We start from the raw sequence: 21,772 nt of genomic DNA, 5'->3' as shown, positions 1-21,772 counted from the left end.
TCTTCCTGTTGAATTGATCCCTTAATCATTACATAGTGTCCTTCTTGGTCTCTGTAACAGTTTTTGTGTTAATGTCGATATTGTCTGATATTAGGATGGCTACACCAGATCTTTTTTGGTTCCTTTTAGCATGGAATATCTTTTTCCATCCTTTTGCTTTCAGTCTGTATGCATGTTTTTGGTGAGATATGTTTCTTGTAAGCAGCAAATAAGCTGAGTTTTGTTTTTTAATCCATTCAGCCAGTCTATGTTTTTTATCTGGGAAGTTGAGGCCATTTACTTTCAAGGTGACTATTGATAATGACTTGGCCCTACCATTATTCCATAAATATTTCTATTGTTACTTTGGATTTCCTTTATACTTTTACTGGGGGATTTTCTGCCCTAGCATTTTTTCACCGTGGTGATTATTTTTCTGTGTTTCTGTGTGTAACACCTCCTTAAGCATCTTTTATAAGACTGCATGGGTGGTAACAAAATCTTTCAATTTCTGTTATTTATTTATTTACATTGATTTGCTTATTTATTTCACATTCATTCATAAAGATGAGCTTTTATTCTCTTAATTCTTGAACTATCTGTCCATTCTTTCTGAGGCTATAATGTTTCTGATGAGAAGTCCTCTGTGAGTTTAATTGGAGATCTTCTGAAAGTGATCTGGCATTTCTCTCATCCATGTTTTATTATCTTTTATTTATGATTTACTGTGGAAAATTTGACTACAATGTGTTAGCATGAACCTTTTTTCTGGTCATGCCTATTCTGAGTTCTATGTACTTCCTGTACTTGTATGTTTCTTTCTTTCTCTGAATTGGGGAAATTATCTGTAATTATTTCACTAAATAGTCTTTCTATTCCATTCTCTCTTTCCACACCTTCCAGAACTCCTAAGACCTGTATGTTGGGTAATTTCAAAATATCCCTCAAATTTCCAACACTGTTTTTAATTTTCCTAATTTCTTCTTCTTTTTTTGGATCTTACTCTAAAGTTGCCAGAGATTTGTCTTCTAACTTTCTCTGCCTCACTAAATCCTTTATTAAGGCTTTCTACTACATTTTTATTTATCTATTGATTTCTTCATTTCTAATATTTCATTTTTACATCTTATTAAAATCTCAATTTCATGGGAAAATTTTTCATTCATGTTGTGTATAGATTTCTTTAATTCATGAATTTACTTCTGATTATTTCTGAGTAATCCTATGATTAATCTTTTGAATTCTGTTTCCAGCATTTCATCATTCTTTAAATCTTCACATTCTGTTATTGAATTTTTGTTGTGTTCATTTGAGGGCATGATGTTTTCTTCCTTATTCTTATTTCTTGAATTTCTGCATTGATTTTTAGGCAATTGTGGAGATACTTGATTTTTTTTTCTCTGATGGCTTTTATCTGTGAACTATTCCTCTGTGGCTTAGTGCAGTGTCTGCTCTTTCAGTGAATACCCAGAAGCATGTGCTGGTGTGGACAGGGAGCTCTGTTCAATGCTCTAGGGTTGGGGGAGTATCCAAGGTGACACTCAATTTGGGTGTAGTAGTTTGCCTCTTTTTTTTAATTAGAGGGTACAGTTTGATCTCTGTTGGCATAGTCTCACTCTCACCTCCTCTCTTCCAAGTTAATCAATTACCGGGTGCTAGCCTCAGTGGGGTTCAATGTTCATCCGTGCTGCCATACAAACCACACAAAGGATCTGTGCAGTCTTCAGTGTGATCAAAGATCCTGCTTCAATGACCCACCCCAGGCAATCAGGGAGAGCTGCTTGTGTAGAACTGCACACAGCAATTTCCCAGAGACACATCAATACCCTATAACCTCCCACACAGCCACAGTGTTTCCACAGTCCCAGTCTACAAGGCTCAGACAGTCACAGGGCACCAAGGATCTGCTCTGCCCTGCCAGCCCATCCTATCCACAGAGAGGCAGACATGCTCCCAGATCCAGCTGCCTGTGGGTGCTCTGCCTAGGCAGTTTAAGCTACAGAGCCTGTGATGTGTTGGGAAGCTGGGGGCACCTCACAGTCCTACGTGGGTGTGCAGCCCCCATCAATCCTCCCAGCCAGACTCAGGCATCTCCTCTCGGCTGGTTGCTTGGCATGCGAACACAAGCTTGCGCAGCTGTAACATATGCCCAAAATGGCACCTGCCACCTCTCATCCAGTTGCAGGGCTCCATTGTTGGGGAGATGATGAGAGAGGAACATTCCCCTTTCTTCCTTTTTGGTTGGCATGTACTCTGTTCCCCACAGGGTTCCAGGCTGGACTTACGCCAGGCTATCCCCACAGTGATATCACCAGTGGCTTTGGCTGCAGCAGTCTGGTTGTTCAATTCACTCTCCAAAGCTGGTGCTGAGGCTCTTGGCTGGTAGGGTCTTGTGTTGTGTCCATGCTCCAAATGGCTTCAATGGCCAGACCTGCACCAACCTGAATCAAGGATCCAAGAGCTTTCTCTGGTTCTCCCACAGGGGTGCAGGGCCCAAGGATTTTGCTATCTTCTACTGCTTTCCCAGACCATAGAAGTCTCTCTACTTTTTTTAAAACAATATTCCCCTAGCCTAAAGCAGTAAGCTCCCTCCCTATTATGCCATTTTGGGATTTCCAAGATTGGATTATTGCTGTGTTTGTCTGCTAGAGAAGATTCTAAAGTATATATATATATATATATATATATATATATATAATCAATATTATGCTATTATCCCCTTTATCTTTCAAGATATCTTTTCTTTTTAAGAAAAGTTTTGCTTGGGAGAGAGAGAGAGAAAGAGAAGGAGAGAGAGAAAGAGAGAGAGAGAGGCTTTCCATTTGTTTGTTCACACCCTAAATGTTCTCATTAGCAGAACTCCATTAGAGTCTTTCACATGGGTGAAAGGAACCTGAGAACTTGTAATATCATCTACTATGCCCCATGTGCTTTATTAGCAAGAAGCTGTCTCAGAAGTGGAGGTGAGAGGTGATACCAAGCACTTTGATTTGGGATGCAGACATCCCAGGCAGTGGCTTAACGTTCTGTGCCACAATGTGTGCATCCCAAAACAGAGTGCCACTTCTCATCTAGCTTCTTGCAAGTGCACACTCTGGAAAGCAGAAAATGAAGGCTCAAGTACTTGGATCACTGCCACCTAGGTGTGTGACCTGGATTGTTTCCCAGTATCCTGGCTTTGGCTTGGTCCAGTCCTGGCTGTTGCAAGCAGGGAAGTGAACTAGTGAATGGAAGATACTTCTCTCTCTCTGTCTCTCTAACTTTCAAATAAAATGAAAATTAATTAAAAGATTAAACACTACCTTGTGGAGCTGGCATAGTGAGTTAAGTTACTGACTGTGACACTTACATCCTATATTATAATATGGTTCAAGTCTTGGCTGGTCCACTTCCAATCCGGCTCTCTGCTAATGCCCCTAGGAAAACAGAAGATGATAGCCTGCGTGCTTGGGCACCTTCCACCTACATGGGAGACCCAGTTTGAGTTCCAGAATCCTGGCTTCAGCCCAGCCCTGGCCATTATGGCCATTTAGGGACTGAATTAGTGGATGGAAGATCGATCTCTATGTCTCTTACTCTTTCTCTCTTGGTCTCTCCCTTCTGTCTCTTCATGCTGCCTTTCAAATAAATAAATAATGAATGAATAATTAATTAAATAAATAGTTTTTTTAACAATAAACACTATCTTGGTCATAAACCAATATCCCAAATAACAATGAATCTATCTCTGGGTGTTTATTACATTCCATTGGAAATATTTATACTACAGTGACTCGCTTATTATAGTATCATAATTATACATATCATCTGGTTTGCTATCATTCCTATCTTTAGTAGTCCTATTTTTATTTAAATTTTAGAGTAAACTTGTCACATTCTACAGAAATACCCTGCTGGTTTTTGAGTGAGGTTATATTACAATCTAATTAAAGATCCATTTAGAGAGAACAAACATATCTACAATGCTGTCTTCCAATTCATGAGCATGCTATATTTTTCCATTAATTACTTTAACACATTGCTTTAACAGAGCATCAGAGTTTAATTCTATGTCAAAGAGAAATTGAGCTTCCTGTGATCTTTTGCTGTGAGGTTTTCTTCCTTTACCTTCTTTCATATTGGTGACCATGTTTCTGTGTTTCTGTGTGTAACACATGTTTAAGCATCTTTTGCAGGGCAGGATGAGTGGCAACAAATTCTTTCAGTTTCTGTTTGCTATGAAAAGTCTTAATTTCACCTTCATTCACAAATGAGAGCTTTGCAGGATATAATATTCTGGGCTGGCAGTTTTTCTCTCTTAGTACCTGGGCTATGTCTCGCCATTCCCTTCTAGCTTGTAGGGTTTGTGATGAGAAGTCTGCTGTGAGTCTAATTGGAGATCCTCTAAGAGTAATCTGACGTTTCTCTCTTGCACATGTTAGGATCTTTTCTTTATGTTTCACTGTGGTGAGTTTGATTACAACATGTCGTGGTGAGGATCTCTTTTGGTCATGTTTATTAGGGGTTCTATAAGCTTCCTGTACTAAGATGCCTCTGTCCTTCTCCAAACCTGGGAAATTTTCTGCTAGTATCTCACTGAAAATGCCTTCTAATCCTTTCTCCCTCTCCATGCCTTCAGGAACTCCTAGAACCCGAATGTTGGGTTTTTTAATAGTATCCTGTAGATTCCCCACAATATTTTTTTTAGATTTCTAATTTCTTCTACTTTTCTTTGGTTTGCCTGTTTCCTTTCCTGTTCTCTGTCTTCTAAGTCTGATATTCTCTCTTCTGCTTCACCCGTTCTGTTTTTAAGGCTCTCTAATGTGTTTGTCATTTGATCTATTGAATTCTTCATTTCATTATGATTTCTCGTCACTATCACAGTTTCTTGTTCTACTAGTTGTTTCATTTCATTTTGATTCCTCCTTAATATTTCATTTTCATGAGAGAGATTTTCTATCTTGTCCATTAAGGATTTCTGTAGTTCAAGAATTTGTTTTTGAGAACTTCTTAATGTTCTTATCAATTTTTTGAGATCCGCTTCTTGCATTGCTTCTATCTCATCATCTTCATAATCTTGAATTGGGGTGTCTTTTTCATTTGGGGGTGTCATAGTGTCTTCCTTGTTCTTGTTACCTCGGTTTTTGCGTTTGTTGTTTGGCATGTTGGATATATTTGGTTTCTTCACTGTGGTGTTTTTTCTTGTTACACTATGGCTCTATATTAAGTGGACTGTCTACTTTCGGTGGAGCCTTAGAGGCTTGAGATGAGTGTGGACTGAGAGCTGTGTTTGGTTCCTCAGGGTTGAGGGTGTGTCAAAGATGACACTCCCAGGTTAGGTGTGGTAAATTTCTTTCTTTTTTTGATTCAAAAGGGAAGTAATTCCGCACAGCTGAACGTAATTGGAGGTAGTTAGCAGGCAAATGATATACCCACAGGAGCCAGAGATTGGAAGCTCTTTCCCAAGGACCACACAGGGAATCTGTGCTTCCCTCAGTGTGGGCTCCAATTCTCCTGCAGTCTCCCACTGGGTAGCCAAGTTAAATGCTAATCTCCTGTTATTTCACCCCTCCCCCCCCCGAGTCAGGTTTTTCTGCTAGGCTCAGGGCCAGTGCAGACCTCAGGTCACCCTGCTTATGACATATGTCCAAAATGGCGCCTGCTCTTTGTCTTGCTCGCCTTTGAGGGGCGAGCAGAGAGAGAGAAACTCGTGTCCGTATCAGTCACTTTTTTTTTTCTCTCTCTCTCTTCTAGTTAGCCTGGTGAACTTTTCCCCACGGAGTTTCAAGTCTCGTTCCCTCTATTCCCCTCTTTCCGCTTGCCCGCTGGTGTCTTGGGCTATTGAGGTTCAGCTCACCTTGCGTTCCGGCGCTGGTGTGTTGATTCTGCCGCTGGTGTCCCGAACTTGGGCTCCCACGCTCTCCACGCAGGTCCACTGTGAATCGCTCGTTCCAGAAGAGTTTCCTCTGCTGTTTCTTCCCCTACTCTTCCTTGACCCTGCAGTATCTCCACTTTCATTAACCTGTCTCTCCCCCGGACTAATAGTGTGCTCCCTTCCTATTCCGCCATTTTGCCGCTCTCTGTGACTTCATTATTTGTGTTCTGTAATACATTTCAATGCTTTTAAAATATTTTCATGCAATATATGTAAGACTTATTTGCAAGTACTTTATTTTTATTTTTCTATTTTTAGTGTTGTAATTTTAAAAATTATACTTTCTTCTTGCTTGTTCATATATATAAGTGGAAAGTTGACATTCATAAATCAGTCTCTTTTCAATCAGGATTATTGATGCTTAATTGACATAGAATAAAAGCTTCCATTCTCAAAGAGTGCACAGTTTTATGAGTTTCAATAAACAGCTACAAAATCAGTATGTAAAACAATCACTTTCAACAATTCAGTCACACTCTGAAACGCTTCTCATGCCCCTTAATGGTCAATTTCTGCTTCTCATTCAAGCTTCTGGAAGCAACTGATCCTTTGTTTATCTTACAGTTCTGCATATTCGAATATGTTATATAAATGAAATTGTGTGTTAGTCATTTGATTCAGATTTCTTTAGCTTAGGAAAATGCATTTGAGATCTGTGTCTGGTGTTGTATACATCAATAGAGCATTCTTTTTCCTTGCTGAGTTGAATTTCATTGTTTGGATGTAACATATGGTTTGTTCACCTATTCACCAGTTCCTATTTTTTGCAATTATGAACGAAGCCATTAAGATATTAATATGAAGTTTCTTTATGAAAATAAATTTTATATCTTTGATAAATTCCTTGGAGTAGGACTGAGGAGTTGTATGGTAAGTGTCTGTTTAACTTTATAAAACAAACTGTAAATCTGTTTCCCATAGAGGCTATATTTTTGCATTCCCATCAGTTATGTGTGAGAGATGAGAACTGCAGTACTCTGGGCATATAACTCCACCCAAAGCTCTACACTAAGTGATGATCAGCTTTGTAGCATGACTTCTAGCAATGTAAATTTGTGTCTTTAGGATGACCTCAGCCCCTCCATAAAATACCTGCCTGAGGAAACCCAATACTGCCATAAGAATTTAATGTGTGTTCCTGCTAACACCTGGTGATAGGTCCTTGACCTCCTTTTCTTAGAGAATTTACTGAAATGGACTTAAAATTGTGAATCTTTTATACATATATGTATCCTACAACTCAAAAGCATCCTTGAAACAACTATTCATTTGAAATGTAATCATCAGTAAAGATAAGTCTTTTTTCTCCCAGTCTCTGTGACCCAATGGAATCCTAACTTGACAATTTCCAACTGGCAGACAGAGCTGGCCTAATCTCTAAATTACACTGACCAGCTCTTTGTAATTTTTCAGTTGAGCCCTGATGTCTTTGATAGCCACTACGTCATTCTCACTTTAAAACACCCAGTCACCTCTGCATAAATTGGAATGCAGCTCAGTTTTCTTCTTTATTGTTAGCAGTTACTAAATAAAAATCTATTTTCACTGCTTTATCTTTGACAGAGTTTCAGTTGCTCTGCATCCTTGCTTGGCATTTTATTTATAAATTTTGTTTTAGCAAATGTATACTGATTATCTCATTGAAGTTTTAAGTATGTCTCTGTAATGACTAATAATATTTAACATTTTTCATGCATTTATTTGATATTGGTCTATTTTCTTTTATAAAGTGTTCAACTAATTGCCCATTTTTGTGTTGTACATTTTATTAAATTTTAAAATATTTGATATATTCTGGATAACAGGCACTTAAGAGATATGTGTTTTTCCAGTATGTTCCCTATTCTGTGTCTTTTCTTTCTAAGACCAAAATTTTGAATCTTGATGAAATCCATTTATTTTTCATACAGATTTTGCTTTTGGCATCATGCCTAAAAAATCTTTGTCTACATCAAGGTCATAAATATTTTCTCATATATTCATGTAAAAGTTTTATAGTTTAGGTTTCACATTTACATCTATTGCTCATTTAGAATTAAATTTTGTATGTGGTGCAGTATATGAGCAAAGGTTCATTTTGTGGAATATGGCTTTCTAATATACCATTTGAATACCTCAGTCGACAATCAATTAGACACGTATGTGTGGGTCTTTTTCTGGGATTTCTCTTTTGTTCCATTTTTCTACGTATTTAATCTTTTAACCAATTCCATACTGTCTTGATTACTATTGTTTTATAGAAAATCTTAAAAATTAGATAGTATGAGTTTTCCATCTTTGTCCATTTGAAAATTGCTTTAACTATTCTAATTCCTTTGCTTTTCAACATCAGTTTTGGAAGCAATATTTCAATTCCAATGAAAAAACATCTCTGATTTCTATTAGAATTGCACTCGAAATGTAGATCAACTTCAGTGGAATTTACATCTTAGCAATATTGAGTGTTCCAATCCATATACATAGTATATCTTCCTTTTAGTTTAGGTCTTCTTGATTTCTTTCATTAGTGTTTCATAGTTTTTGACATACGGCTCTTACATGTATTTCATTAGAATTATATGTCAGACCTTCACACTTTGGGTGCTATGGTAAACTACTATTATTTCAGTTTCTACTTGTTTAATATTCACATATAGAAATATAATGGATTTTTGTATTTTGACCTTTTATTTTTATATTTTGCTAAGCCCACCTATTTAGTAACTTTTGTTTGGTATATTGTCTGTGACTAGTTTTATTTTCTCTTTTTCAGTCTTCATGCATTTTCTATTTTCTTTGTTGTGTTACTGTACTATATACCACCTTCAGCACCATACTGAATAAATGTGGAGAGCCAGCATCCTTTCCTTTTTTATGATCTGAAGGAGAAATCATTCAATCTTTCACCATTAAGTATGAAGTTAGCTTCTATACTTTTGTAGTTGCCCTTTATCAGGGTAAGGGATAGTTTCTAGAGAGATTTCTTTTTGCTTTCTGTTTTTAAAACCATAAGTGAGCATAGAATTTGTACAAATGCTTTTCTGAGTCTATTGTGAGGATCATAGATTTTTTAAGTCTGTTAATATGGAGAATTATATTGCTTAATTTTTAAATGTTAGCATTCTTTGGGTATAACCACTTAATTTGATCTCTTTAAAATGTATTACTTGATTCAGTTTGCTAATCTATGTTTTAAATTATTTATTGATCCATCTTTATTTATTTGAAAGAGAGACAGACAGACTGAGCATACAGAGATCTTCCATGTCCTGATTCACCCCCCAAATTCCTGCAACAGCCAGGATCAGGAAAGGCCAAAGTTAAGAACTCAACCTAGGTCATCCATGTGGGTGGCATAGATCCAAGTAGTTGAGCCATCACCTCCTGCCTCCCAGAGTGTGCATTAGCAGGAAGCTGGAATTGGGAATAGATCCAGGACTTAAACTCAGGCACTCTGATATGGGAAGCAGGTGTCCCAGGCTGCATCATAACTACTGTGCCAAATGCCTATTCCATACTAATATTTTGTTGAAAAATTTTATATGTAGTTTGTGAATGTTCCTGAGAGACAGTGTGTTGCAGTTGTGAATTATCATTACATATCTGGCTGATTTTCTAATCTCTTCTGTTATTTCTGGTAGCTTGTAGATTATTTTGATTTATTCATACAAAAAAATCATGCCATCTACAAAGAATAAGCTTTTTATTTGCTTCCTTCCAAATCCTCATGATTTTAACTATGTGTATGTTTTTTTTTTTTTATTTGACTGGCCAGGACCTACAGAGCAATGTTGGATTGATGTGATAAAATAGTGAGCATGTAGGTCTTGGCTTTGAATTAAAAAGTACTTGGAAATTTTCCAGTTTCATATGATGTCGTAGAATTTTATAGATATTCTTAATAACTTTAAGGATTTTCTCTTCATCAGAGTGCCTGGGTTTAAATTTCAACTCTACTCCTGACTGTGAATGCACATCTAGAGCGGTAGAGTAGTTGGATCCTTGCCACCATGCGGGAGATTCAGCTCAAGTTCCAAATTCCTGACTTTTGCCTGGCCCAGCCCTGGCTGTTTCAGGCACAGGCAGAGTGAACCAGAAGATACGAGATTTGGCCAGGCCAAAGTAAAGAACTCAATTGGGGTCTCTCAGTACTCTGGGTACTTGACCCATGATCTGCTGCCTCCCCAAGGCATGTATTAACAGCAAACAGGATAAGAAGCTAAGTATCCAATATTTGTACCAGGTATGCCAATACATGATGCAGCCATCTCAAGCAGTGAGTTCACCTCTGAGCCAAACACATACCCTATGAAAATATTTTAAGCTATTGACTTCATTTGTATTTTACTTATCAGAATCTTCACACTTTTTATTTCTTCTTAAGTCAACTTTGGGAATTTATATATTTCCAGGAAATTTTTCATTTCATCTAACCTTTCAAACCTTATTGACATAAGTTTTCTGAGAAATCTTTCTAATATCTTCTTTAATTTTGATTGTTTTCTTTCTCATGTGCAGTATAACTATATCTTCTTTTTGAAGAAAAATATTACTATAAGGTTTCTATATCTGAGTCCCATTTTGATGTTCATGGATCTCAGTGAGGTGCTTGGTACATCTATCATCTACTAAGCTTTTTTAATATATACAGGCTATCATGCCGGCACCATGGCTCAACAGGCTAATCCTCCGCCTGCGGCGCTGGCACACCGGGTTCTAGTCCCGGTCGGGGCGCCGGATTCTGTCCCGGTTGCCCCTCTTCCAGGCCAGCTCTCTGCTGTGGCCAGGGAGTGCAGTGGAGGATGGCCCAAGTGCTTGGGCCCTGCACCCCATGGGAAACCAGGAGAAGCACCTGGCTCCTGCCTTCGGATCAGTGCGGTGCACCGGCCGCAGCGGCCATTGGAGGGTGAACCAACGGTAAAGGAAGACCTTTCTCTCTGTCTCTCTCTCTCACTGTCCACTCTGCCTGTCAAAATATATATATATATAGGCTATCATCAAATTTCACCCAGAAAAAAAAAAAAACGGATTCGTTTACTACTGGAGTTAAAAGATTTAAAAAAAAAAAAACAGTTATAGCTCATGATTTTCAGGAATTTTCTTAAAATCTTATTGAAATTCTTCCTCCCCTTTTCTCTTTATCCTTCAGCTATTAAATGTAAGAAATATTGTATTTTTCTTCAGGTATAGTAAAATAAACAGAACTGTATTGAAGCTGCAGGTATATGATTAATACTATATGTACACTGTAATCTTTTGGAGGCAAACATATTGATGGCACTTGAATTTCAATGTACAGTGTATGTGGGAACATTTTTCCTTATAATTGAAACTACTTTTCTCCCTATGTCTTCGGCTTGCTATGTACCAAACCAGATACCTAAAGGATATCATTTTGACAGTTTGTAAAGTTTATAACTATTAGTAGTTTTTGAAAAAGAAACAAACTGAAAAAAGAAATTAATGACTTGGGAAACTTAGACTTAAACAAAATTGTGCAAAATTGTGAGGGCAAAGTAGGAATGTGACAGATACTATAATGCTTAAGGAAATATTTATTACATTATTGTATTATTCTTTTTTATGCATTACAATATCTGCCTTGAAATCTCATTGTAGTAGACTTCATGATACCACCTATTGTCTTATATTTTAGGTCTTTTCATATCAATCATCTAATAGTTTTGTTCAAGCAAGTATCTCTTACACTAAGATAGAGTGGTTATGCATGAGGGCTCTAAATGTTTCCTCTTTTGGTTTGAATCCTGTTCTATCGCTTCTTGCCATTTGTCTGCTGACAAGCTATTGAACTCTGATTCCTCATTTATTAAATGAGGCTAATACCTGCCTTACATGACTGTTGTGAGGGTTAAATAAATTAATCCATGAAAAAATTTGCCATAGTACTTGGTGCCTAGAAACATCCAATTAGCTGCTTTTAGTACATGTGACAGTTATTTAGGGGCCAGTGCTGTGGCGTAGTGGGTAAAGCTGCTGCCTGCAGTGCCAGCATGCCATATGGGCTCAGGTTCATGTCCAGCTGCTCCACTTCCAATCCAGCTCTCTGTTATGGCCTGGAAAAGCAGCAGCAGAAGATGGCCCCTTGGACCCCTGCACCTGCATGGAAGACTCACTCCCTCCCTCCACTCCCTCCTTCTCTCTCTCTCTCTCTCTCTCTCTCTGCCTCTGCTTCTCTGTAACTCTGCCTTTCAAATAAACACATAAATTTTTTTTGACAGGCAGAGTGGACAGTGAGAGAGAGACAGAGAGAAAGGTCTTCCTTTTTGCCGTTGGTTCACCCTCCAATGGCCGCTACGGCCGGCGAGCTGCGGCCGGCGCACCGCGCTGATCCGATGGCAGGAGCCAGATGCTTCTCCTGGTCTCCCATGGGGTGCAGGGCCCAAGCACTTGGGCCATCCTCCACTGCACTCCCTGGCCACAGCAGAGAGCTGGCCTGGAAGAGGGGCAACCGGGACAGGATCGGTGCCCCGACCGGGACTAGAACCCGGTGTGCCGGCGCCGCAAGGCGGAGGATTAGCCTAGTGAGCCGCGGCGCTGGCTTATAAACACATAAAATATTTTTAAAAAGACATTTATTTGTGTTTACTGATATTAAGATTAATATATGGTTCTGTAGATCTTTAGTTTTTGATTTTTAGAAATTTAGTCCTAACCAAACTGTTAGCATATAAAAATAAAGAAGATGTGAACTGTCTAAAATACAGAAACTAAGTCACATTAGAAAGTTAAGAGAATATTTACAAATAATTGTCCTGAAGATAAGATGTCTTTTTTTGCATGCAATGTAAGAAATGCATTTATAATTTATTTATTTAAATTTTATTTTTACTGAAAAATAGTTATATATATTTGTAGGGTACAATAAAATATATTCATACTTATATACATAGTGACAGGATAAAATCAGGCTAGCAGTCGTCATACTTAACACAATAACACTGAGAGGTAAGGAAATTGTAGCCATTAGCATGTTTAAGCTGGGGAAACTGAGGCATAGGTGCAGGCCCACATTAAAATCTTATTAAGAGTTCCAAACTAAGTTTATGTGACCCCAGAGCATCACTCCAATATACTGCCAAGTAAAAACCAAAGTTTGTTTCTTACTCACATTACTTGTCTAGCACAGGTCAGAATAGTTTTTAGTACTTTAAAACCAGCACATGTAGCTAAAGTGGTAGCGAAGTTCAATGACCCAAGGATGAAACGTGCCTAACTGAGCCAGAATATTTGTACTTGAAACTGTGCAGTATTCCTTGAGGATGGTCCATGCCTAATGTAAATACAGGAATGCGAAATCACATCCAAGAGAAACAGCAACTTAGGAACTTATGCAAGTCAACAGCTGTGACCTCAGTCAAGCAGGCAGTGGAGTTTTCATTCAGCAGGCTGTGCCTCATGCTTCTTTGGCTAGAGCTATGTATATTTAATTAGTGTCCTCTCACCTTCACAGTACATGTTTTTCCACTTGACAGTTTCTGGCACCAAAAGAATGTCCTTGAGAAAAAAAAATCAGGCCTATTGACTACTAAGCATATTATTTGACTTGGTGTTCAACCATTCTGAAGAAAGAATTGGGAATAATGAAAGACAGTGGGGCATACAGCCACTTTAACTGACAGTGTCAGGTCGGTCGAAGCTATTGAACAGTTCCTATTAAATTAGCTTAGCTTCATCTCAGCTAGTTAAAGCTGGCATGCTGACAAATTAGTTTCTATCTGTATAGAGAAAAAAGGGTAAAGAAGAACAGCTTCACATTTGAGGGTTTAGTGACAGTCACATCTCAAGGTCAATAAGAATATGTCCATCACAGAACAGTGTGTGTCCCATATCAATACATTGGATGCTCAACTTCAAAATATTTAGCCCTCTTGCTCACTTTGGCAGCACATATGCTAAAATCAGAATGAGCATGGCCCCTGTGCAAGGATGACATGCAAAATATTTAGCTCTTCACTAAGTAAGTACATTCTTCCTAATGAAAATTATTTCATTATTTCTAGGAATTTTAATTGAGATAATTTCATGTTCGGTTGCTTGTTGAAAATCCAAGTGCAAATTTTATTTGTATTTCCAGTCACAGAAATGTTGCACTATATTGTGCCCTACTAGTTAAAATAATCATAAATAAAGATGTTCATTTTCTTACCATATGTTTGAAATGACATCAAGAATGTGGGATATACAATTTTAAAGAGAGACAAAAATTGGTCCCAAATGATTTTTTTCATCCAATGGGTCATATTGTAGGCCATATGGAGTTTCAGATTTTGGCCAATGCAAGAGGAAATAACTGTTGTGAACAGAATCTGAGCCACTTTTAGGAATACTTTTGCATGTGGAATAAGACCCTTAACTCCTTTAAACAATTGTTCTTTATATAAACAAATATCAAGCATACATAAAATTGCTTCCTTCTTTATATTGCTCATAATCAAAGGAAAATTTATTCTGGAGAAACCAGAAAATGCACATCAAAACAACCTTTGCTGATTCATGGGTATAGTGAAGACTTTACCCCATCACTTGGTAATCTCTTCTTTCATTCTTCATTTACTTGGCCCCCTTTTTTGTTTTCAGTCGTGGCATTTGCCCATGCCAAATATCTTCACACTCTCAAATCCTCTCTTCCCCATCTCTATACTGAGGTTTATTTTGGACCTCATTTTGGACCTCATTTTGTAATTATATTACTCTATTTCAAAATTTTAAATACCTGATGGCTCCTGCAGAACAGCTTTGAATTTTATTTGTTTCATTTTAAAATGTATTTATTTGGGAGGCACACACATGAACACACACACACAGAGTTTCCAAATACTCCTAATGTCCAGTGCTGAGCCAGCACCTAAGCTGGGAGCCAAGAACTCAGTCCAGGTCTCCAACATGGGTGTCAGCAACCACCATTATCTGTTGCCCCCCAGGGTCCACAGTAGTAGGAAGCTGGAGTCAGTAGCCTGAGCCAGAAATTAAAATCAAATTTAGCTACTTGAATGTGAGATGTGAATATCTTAATGATTAGGCTAAATACTTGCCCCTGAACATTGTATTTTTTAAAATTTATTCATATAAAGCAGATAGATTTCATTTATTGCATGTATAGTTTTAAGTACATAATGATACTTCCCACCCTCCCTCCTCCTTCGTTATTTTTCTTTTAATTTTTGTGATGACATACTTTCAATTAATTTTAGAGTCATAAGCTTAATCCCCCACTAATTGAAGAATTCAACAAGTAGTAAGTAGAAAGGTCACTGTTCCTCAGGAGTATAGGCAAGGGTCATAAACAATCAAATATCAAGATGTCAATTTCACTCATGTGCATTACTTTTTTTGTGCTTTATATATTAAATACCACAAATCAGAGAAAACATATGATATTTGTTTTTTGGTGACTGGCTTATTTCATTAAGCATAATGGTCTACAATGGCATTCATTTTGTTGTGAAAGCCAGGATTTCATTCTTTTTTATGGCTGAATAGTATTCCATTGTGTATATATACATTTTCTTAATCCAGTCACCATTTGATGGACATATGGATTACTTCCATATTTTAGCTATTGTGATTGAACTGCTATAAATATGGGGGTACAGATACTTCTTTCATATGCTGGCTTCATTTACAAATAGCCAATAGACGCAGAAAATATTCTCAGGATTACTAGCTATCTGGAAAATACAAACAAAAACCACAATGAGTTTTCTCCTACCCATAGTTAGAATGGTTATCATTCAAAAATAAAAAAGAAATTACAAATGCTAGCAAGGATGTAGAGATAAAAGGTACCCTAACACTCTGTTTGTAGGAATGTAAACTCATACAACCATTACAAAATACAGTGTGGAGATTCCTTGGAATCTGAAAATAGGGACTGGCACTATTATGTAGATGGTTAAGCTGCCATCTGCAGCGGCAGCATCCCAAATGGGCACTGGATTGAGCCTCGGCTGCTCCACTTTCAATTCACCTCCTGATAATGTGCCTGGGAAAGCAGCAGCAGATGACCTAAGTCCTTGGGCCCCTGAGCTCACGTAGGAGACTTAGAAGAAGCTCTAGGTCCTGGCTTTGGCCTGGCCCAACCACAGTCATTGTAGTCATTTGGGGAGTGAACCAGTAGATGGAAGATCTCTCTGTCTCTACTTGTCTCTCTGTAACTCTGTAACTCAAATAAATAAATAAACAAATCTTTTTTTCTGGTTAGAATATCTTTTTTAAAAATTTTATTTAAGGTATACAAATTTCATAAATTTTATATATACAAATTTAGGAACATAGTGATACTTTCACCCTAACCTCCCTCCTACCCATGCTCCCATCCTTCTTCCTCCTCCCTCTCCTATTCTCTCTTATTTTTTACTTTGTACTCATAAGATTAACCTTACACTAAGTAAAGAGTTCAACAAACAGTATGAAGAAAAAAAAACACTGTTCCTCAACAATAGAGACAAGAGCTGTAAGCAATCATTCAATCTCAAAATGTCAATTTCACTCCAAAACATTACATTTTAGGTAAACCTTTTAAAAAAAAGAAATCTGAAACTAGATCAACCATATGACCCAGCCATCCCACTCTTGCGAACATTGTATTACAATGAGAGAAAGTGAATAAATCTCTATTAGGTAGAATTTAGAGTTTATAAGTTGTCACAAAATAAAATATTCTTCAAGAAGATGTCATAGTCACAGGACCCATTTGGCACTTCTCCATTACTCTAGCTACATTCATGACTACTCAACTCCATTTCTTCCCTCCAGCCCTCTCCCTGCTGATTGTTAGTCTTTAGGTTTCTGCTTTATGTATTAGAACACTGCATTACAAGTTACCGCAAAAACTAGTGGTGAAAACAGTAACGAGCATTTGGTAAGAATCTGGGAGCATCTTAGAGTGGTCCTGGCACAGGGTCTTTCCCAAGGCTACAGTCAAGATGTCAACAACAGCTGCAACTCCCTCTAAGCTCAGCTGGGAGATGACCCACTTCCAAGATTACTCATGTGGCTAGTACCTGAAGATATCAGTTTCAAGGGACTGCTTACAGCATGACTCTTTGATTTAGAAAATGAGGGGCAGGGAAATAAGGAGAATCAAAGCAGAAAGTTGCAGATTTTTATTTTTATATAATGTGTCCTTGGAAGTGACATCCTACCACTTTACCACTTCTGTTCCTTAGAGTCAAGTCATTGGGGCCATCCCACACTCAATTGGAGGTGATGGAACAAGGAACAAAACAACAGAAGGTGGAGGATATTGGAGTCCATCATATAGGCTGTCTATTGCATCTACATGCACCCAAATAAAAGGATGAAGAAATTAACAACATCACTCTTAGAAACTGTTACGCTTGAAGTTGTATATAGATTTTAAACTTGGATATGTATGTAGTCTGTGACGATTGCTCTTAGATGATATGCTTTTGAAAATGCATGTTTTCATGTTGAGGATATTTTAGAGTTACTTGTAATGGGACTATATTCAGGAAAGAGAAGAGTGAAAATAGAAGTAATTGAGTAGGCCTACACAATCAACTGTTTTGTTACATTTGAATTCAACACTTACATTTATTTATTCTATGTCAGGCATCATATAATCTATAGCAGATGCAAATGCTAATAAAACATGCTCAGCCCTGTATGTCTTCCTAGTCTAGTGTGGATGAATAAATAATATTTACTGGAAAAAAAACAGATTCTAAAATAGAGGATTGACTAAAACATTTTGGATAGTGATGTTCACAGCTTTGTTTGGATAACTAGAAAATGAACTTGTACTTGACCTGTGTTTTGAGATAAAGAGTTTCGGGGGGCAGAGTAGTGGAGTGAGTTACACGCAGCAGTAAGAACAACATGTGCAAAGGTTCCAAGTCAAGTAGGTATAGCACTTTCAAGGAAGCCAAAGTGTTCAACATAAGTGGTCCCCAGTGTGTGGAGAGGCATTACAGGAGGCTTGAAATGTAAGCAGAGACCAGATTATATTATGTTTTTCATGCGATAATCAGAACTTTGGATTTTATCCTGAGGTTAACAATGTACTACTAGAAAGATCTATGCAAAGAGCTAATCAGGCCAAAATAGTGGTTTAGAAACATCACTGCAGCTTCAGTGTGAACCTAGGGAGGGAGTTTGGGGAATAGAGCTATAGCAAAGGGTTTAAGAGCATATGCTTTTGGATGCTGTAGTGGCACAATTGGTAGCATGCAGTACTTATAAAAGCATATGCTTTGGCCTAAAGCAATTGCTCCCCCACAATTAACATAGAGAAAATAGCTAAAGACCTTTCAATTCTTCAGATTCCCAATTGGTCAAATGAAGATAGTTATGGCACCTTGCTCATAGGGTTGTGATGGAAGTTATAGAGGTTGATAAAGGCAGAGCACTTAGTACTGTTCCTGAAACACAATAATTTGTCAATAATTGGTATCTTTTCTGATTCAATCTGTTTCCAAAAAGACCAACTAGGAACCTTTTTCAATAATTCATGTAAGAGAAGATGGTGACCTTGGATTATGGTGATGGCATTGCTGAAGGACGGAAGGGGATGACTTAAAGAAATGTGTGGGAGAAAATAGGTCTTAGTATTCAATCGGAGTTATTTAACTATTCATCATTTCTGAGTAATAATTATGGGCAACTCAAGACTGCCACTTGGGGCCAGTGTTGTGCTGCAGTGGGTTAAGTCTACATTCCACATCAGAGTGCCATTTTGAGTCCTAGCTGTTCCACTTCTAATCCAGCTCCCTGCTAATGTACCTGGGAAAGCAGCAGAAGATGTCCCAAGTATTTTGGGTTCCTGTCACCCTCCTAGAATATCCAGAAGGATTTCCAGACTCCTGACTTGGGACTGATCCAGCCTCCACTGTTGTGACTATTTGGGGAGTGAATCAGCGGATGGAAAAATCTCTTTCTTCATCTCTTCTGTGTCTTTCTGTCCCACTGCCTTTCAAACAGATAAAATAAATTTTAAAGATTATGTTATTTTTATTTGACTGGTCAAAGGAGCTGGTTATGATCTAAAGTATATGAGATCAGTATAGACCCCTGGATACTTGATGTTAATATAAAACATGCACTTTAATCCTGCTGTGAGAATCAGGGCTAGAAGGTTTGCTCTTTTCTCTCTCTCTTCCTTAAGATTAGAAAGTATATAAAGAATACCTGTTCAATTAAGCAAGAAAAATATTTTTTAAGAACCATGAAGCAAAATCACCTTTTTAATCCTTACCAGAAATAATTAGTGCAAAATTAGTTTGTGTTCAAGGCATGATCCCTTTATAATAATAATGATGATGATAAGTACCTTAGATCATTCTTACTGGGTACTTTCTGTGTACCAAGATTATCTCTAAATGCTTTATCTAAGCATATATTTGCATAACTTCATGGTCTTGGTGCTATTGCTATCCTCACTTTACAGATGGGGAAACCAGAGAATTAGGGTGTTTGTACATTACATTGATGGTGAGTGGATACCCTGGGATCTGAATCCAAGTAGACTGTAGAGTCCAAGCACTTATATGCTATGCTATCTTCTTCCCTTCCTCTTGATATGGCATCATAATGTTTTGATATACTTTTGGGTGCAATGTATTAACGCACTCCTAAAATATAGGCAAAAAGAAGAAGAGTGCAGGGATTTTTTTGTCAAAATGAGGATGAGCCTTGACAGACTACATGGCCTTTTGCTTGAAATTCATTGTGAGAAGGACCTTGGAATTTTGTAATCTTTAATAGGCTTCTCTTCTCTTAGACTCAGTCATTCTAGGATTGATGTGAATAATATTCACTCTGCCATGTGATTCACATGAAAAGATTCAGACTTAGAGGACTACATAGGAAGTTTTGTTCAGTAATGTAAGTCCAGGTGCAACATCATCATTCTTTACCCCATATGTATGAAAAATTTGACTGGATCACTGACCTGAAAGTATCAGAGGAAGAGGAAGGTGGCAGCTTTGGAGAAACATACCAGTTGTTTTTTTCCTGTGCAATTGTTTTGACGAAGTATAACAGAAATTGAAAACAAAACAAAATAAAAGAAGCCTCAATAAAATAACAAAGTATACATTTTGGTGGTTTGTTATATATTCACATATATGTATAACCATCATCAAATGAATTGTAGAAAATTTTATGAGTATCACCTCACAAAATAATGATATGTCTGTTAGCTAGCACCAGCCCCCCAATACTACATCCACTTTCTCAGCCATAGGTAGCTACTAATCTACTTTCTGTTTCTATACATTTTCCCATTGACTTACATATGAATGGAATCATATAGTGTGTGGTTTTTTGTAACTGTGTTCTATCATTTAGTATTAATATTGTCACAGTTCCTCTATGTTGTAACATATCAATACATCATTTATTTTATGGTTAAATAATATTCTATTGTATTGATATATCACATTTTATTTATTCATTCATCCATTGATGGGCATTTGGGCTGCTTCTACTTTCTGAATATTAAGAATAATACTGCTATAAGTATTCATGTACAAGTTTTTGTGTAGACATATATTTTAATTCTCTTAGGAATATACATACCAATGCTTAAAAATTGTTGGGTCATGTGATACCTCTGTGTTCAATATTTTGAGAAAGTACCAGACTGTTTTCTAAAGTGGCTGTCCCATTTTATATTCCTTGCAGGAATAGACCTACCTATCAATATTGCCACTTCAACTGTTTTTTACTACGGTTTCCTTAGTATATATTTTTCACTCATTTACTTTTGGATTATTTGCATGTGTAAATCTAAAGTATGTCTCTTCTTGACAGCATGTGGTTGCATAATGGCTTTTCTTTGTCTAATTTTTTAATACATCATGTAAATTTCTTCCTTTAGGTCATTTTGATGTAATTCCTGTCAGTATTACATATGCCATTTTCCTACAACTTCTTGTTCCTCTGTCTTTTTTTACATTATATAGGTATTGTTCAGTGTACTTTTAAAATTCTTTTGTTTGCTCACTGTATTTTTAGAAAAGATGATATTATTATTGATTAGTTTGGGAGACACAATTACAATCTCAACTAAAAATCATCATACTTTAATAATCACTAACTTAATTTCAGTGGTACAAAAAACTTAACCCAGGGGGCCGGCACTGTGACATAGCAGGTAAAGCCGCTGCCTGAAGTGGTGGCATCCCATATGGATGCTGGTTCAAGTCCCAACTGCTCTACTTCTGATCCAGCTCTCTTCCATGGCCTGGGAAAACTGTAGAAGATGGCCCAAGTCCTTGGGCCCCTGCACCCTCATGCGAGACCTGGAAGAATCTTCTGGCTGCTGGCTCTGGATCGGCCCAGTTCTGGCAGTTGCAGCCAATTGGAGAGTGAACTAGTGGGTGGAAGATTTCTCTCTCTCTCTCTCTCTCTCTCTCTCTCTCTCTTTCTCTCTCTCTGCCTTTCCTCTCTCAGTGAAACTCTTTTAAGTGAATAGATAAATCTTAAAAAAAATACAGAAGAAAATTTAACTCCAGGGCCAGCACTGTTGCATAGTGAGGAAAGCTGCTGCCTACGATGTCCACATCCCTTATGGGTGCCATTTCCAGCCCCAGCTGCTCAGTTCACATCCAACTCTCTGCTAATGCACCCTACACAGCAGCGGAAGATGGCCAAAGTACATGAGAGACCCAGATGAAGCTCCTGGCTCTTGGTTTCTGATTGGCCCAGTTCCACCATTGCTGCCATTTGGGGAGTGAACCAGCAGATGGAAGACCTCTCTCTGTCTCCCAATCCCTTTAACTCTATTTTTGAAATAAATAAATAAAGTTTGTTTATTTATTTTTTTAAAGATTATTTATTTTACTTGAAAGTTACAGTTACATATAGAGAGAGAAAGAGAGACAGAGACAGACAGAGACAAACAAATTTTGGAAG

Source organism: Lepus europaeus, chromosome X (assembly GCF_033115175.1).
Source record: "Lepus europaeus isolate LE1 chromosome X, mLepTim1.pri, whole genome shotgun sequence".
Classification (NCBI taxonomy): domain Eukaryota; kingdom Metazoa; phylum Chordata; class Mammalia; order Lagomorpha; family Leporidae; genus Lepus; species Lepus europaeus.
Note: the sequence above shows the minus strand (reverse complement) of the source record.